This window comes from Portunus trituberculatus, chromosome 43 (genome assembly GCF_017591435.1).
Source record: "Portunus trituberculatus isolate SZX2019 chromosome 43, ASM1759143v1, whole genome shotgun sequence".
Taxonomy (NCBI): domain Eukaryota; kingdom Metazoa; phylum Arthropoda; class Malacostraca; order Decapoda; family Portunidae; genus Portunus; species Portunus trituberculatus.
Window position 1 is genome coordinate 11,296,911 of NC_059297.1, and position 2,500 is coordinate 11,299,410.

Here is a 2,500-nt window from a genome sequence, read left to right on the forward strand (position 1 = left end):
AACGAAAGTTATTACGAACACACACATACACACACACACACACACACACACACACACACACACACGTGCAAGCAACAGTGAATCCATGAATACACAAACGCACTCGTATAAAATTCGATGAGCGTAAAATGAAGGACAACAACAACAACAACTGGAACACACTGGACTGAAGAAATATGCAAATACAAAAAAAAAAAAAAAAAAAAAAGAAATAAGTAATGGAACGGAGAAAGCTGGTGTTGCTCTAAAGAAAAACACTCTTGAATGCTTGCAATACATATTACGTGTGTGTGTGTGTGTGTGTGTGTGTGTGTGTGTGTGTGTGTGTGTGTGTGTGTGTGTGTGTGTGTGTGTGTGTGTGTGTGTGTGTGTTTCACCTTATGCATCACTTATTAACACACTTCTCTGAACAGCCTGGAATGCGTTACTGATGGCGGCAAAATAATAGCATACGAGGCGGTATTGGCTAACTCTAGGGGGTAGAGGATACATAAAACTGCACAGCCGCCCCCGCCGCCATTACCACCACCATTAAACACTACCCGATCCCTCTCTGAGCTGATAGAGACGCAAAAGGAGCAGAAGGAACAGCAGGAAGTGAAGAAAGGAATAACACTATGAGAGAGATAAGGAACACTGCTGTCAAAATAAAGGAGGAAAAAGAAGAGGGAGGGGAGGAGCAAATACCATAAAAACAATAAATAGGAAGAAAAGAAGGAAAGAAAAGAATACTGTTAGAAAAAATAAGCAAGAAACGAGAATAAAGGCAGAAGAAAATAGAAAGCAAAAAGGAATAAAGGAGGGTAAACAGGAGATAAGTACTAAAAGAGAAACAGGAAGAAGGATGGAGGAACTAAACTAAGAGAACGAAAAGAAATGATAATAAAAGCTGAAAGAATAAATGGAAGAAGAAGAAGAAGAAGAGGAAGAAGAAGAAGGAACATAACGCAGAGGGGTGTGGTGTAAAGCTCATGTGGCTGCCATAACGATGAGGTGTAGACGAGGAAGTGTTAAGGAGCAAAGGAGGGAAAGGGTGTTATGAAAAAAAATATGTTGTTAAGTGGATGTAATTAAGTTTGAGCGATGAAAGTTGGAGACTCGGAGGATGTTGTTTAGAGAGGAAGAGGGAGACTGAGAGTTGGTTAAAAAAATGTACACTTGTATTATAGAAAAATGAATAGAAGTGTGTGTGTGTGTGTGTGTGTGTGTGTGTGTGTGTGTGTGTGTGTGTGTGTGTGTGTGTGTGTGTGTGTGTGTGTGTATCAAATTTCGGGAAATCCAATTGAAAGCACCAGTCATGTTTTCTGTAGTAGTGCTATCATTGGTATCAGGACTCGAATTTACAGCACCAGCATAATATAAAATAAGAATGCCAAAACACACACACACACACACACACACACACACACACAACAAAGAACCTTCACACCATAAACTAACAAGTCCTTATCAAAAAAAAAAAAAAAAAAAGAGGCGTTCTCCACCAACAGAAAAAAGATCAGTAAACGAAATAAAATAGAAATAACTAAAGAACATAAACCTACAACTTTTTTTCCCTCACAAAGTTGTCCAGGCCATAATATTTCCCAGCAACAGGTGATTCAACGTGCGCAAATAAGTGACACAAAATAAACAAAACCAAATCGGTAAAAGCAAAACTAAAATGTCTGTGTTCATTCCCTCCCTCCCTTCTTTCCCTCGCACCTCAGCAATATGAATATATCCTGCCTTCCCCTGCCCGCTGCGGCCGCCACCGCCGCGGAGCTCTCACACACCCTCACCTCCGCGGCTCTCCACACTCACCATAACTCACAATATTTACCCAACAGCCGTGCGTCAGACAAAGCCTGTGTGTGTGCGTGTGTGTATGTGTGTGTGTGTGTGTGTGTGTGTGTGTGTGTGTGTGTGTGTGTGTGTTCCGCGGCAGAAGGTCACACACACTGGCTACCAGTCATGGGGGAATACACACACACACACACACACACACACACACACACACACACACACACACACACGGCCCGGTAGCTCAGTGGTTAGAGCACTGGCTTCACAAGCCAGAGGACCGGGGTTCGATTCCCCGGCCGGGTGGAGATATTTGGGTGTCTCCTTTCACGTGTAGCCCCTGTTCATCTAGCAGTGAGTAGGTACGGGATGTAAATCGAGGAGTTGTGACCTTGTTGTCCCGGTGTGTGGTGTGTGCCTGGTCTCAGGCCTATCCGAAGATCGGAAATAATGAGCTCTGAGCTCGTTCCGTAGGGTAACGTCTGGCTGTCTCGTCAGAGACTGCAGCAGATCAAACAGTGAATTACACACACACACACTTGCTCTCATAACAGACTTCAGCGCCACCAATGCTACCTACACCTTTATCTCTCTTCATCCTTTCCACTACCACCATCACCACCACTATCACTATATACATCCTCTCCAACACTGTGTTCCCTACTACTTATTACACCAACATCACGTATCGTACCTTCACTACCACTGACTACAAATA

General features: G+C 43.3%; 1 protein-coding gene across 3 annotated transcripts in view; it reads right to left on the minus strand.

The window, feature by feature from the left end:
- LOC123518233 overlaps positions 1-2,500 on the minus strand; it is a 145,092-nt gene that overhangs the window by 128,877 nt on the left and 13,715 nt on the right. Inside the window, exon 1 of one of the 3 annotated variants that reach the window (XM_045278955.1) lies at positions 1,870-1,884. The exons of the other annotated variants lie outside the window; for them this stretch is intronic. The gene's annotated coding sequence lies outside the window, so the exon portion shown is untranslated. Of the gene's footprint in view, positions 1-1,869; positions 1,885-2,500 lie in introns of those variants that run through there. 3 annotated transcript variants of the gene reach the window in all.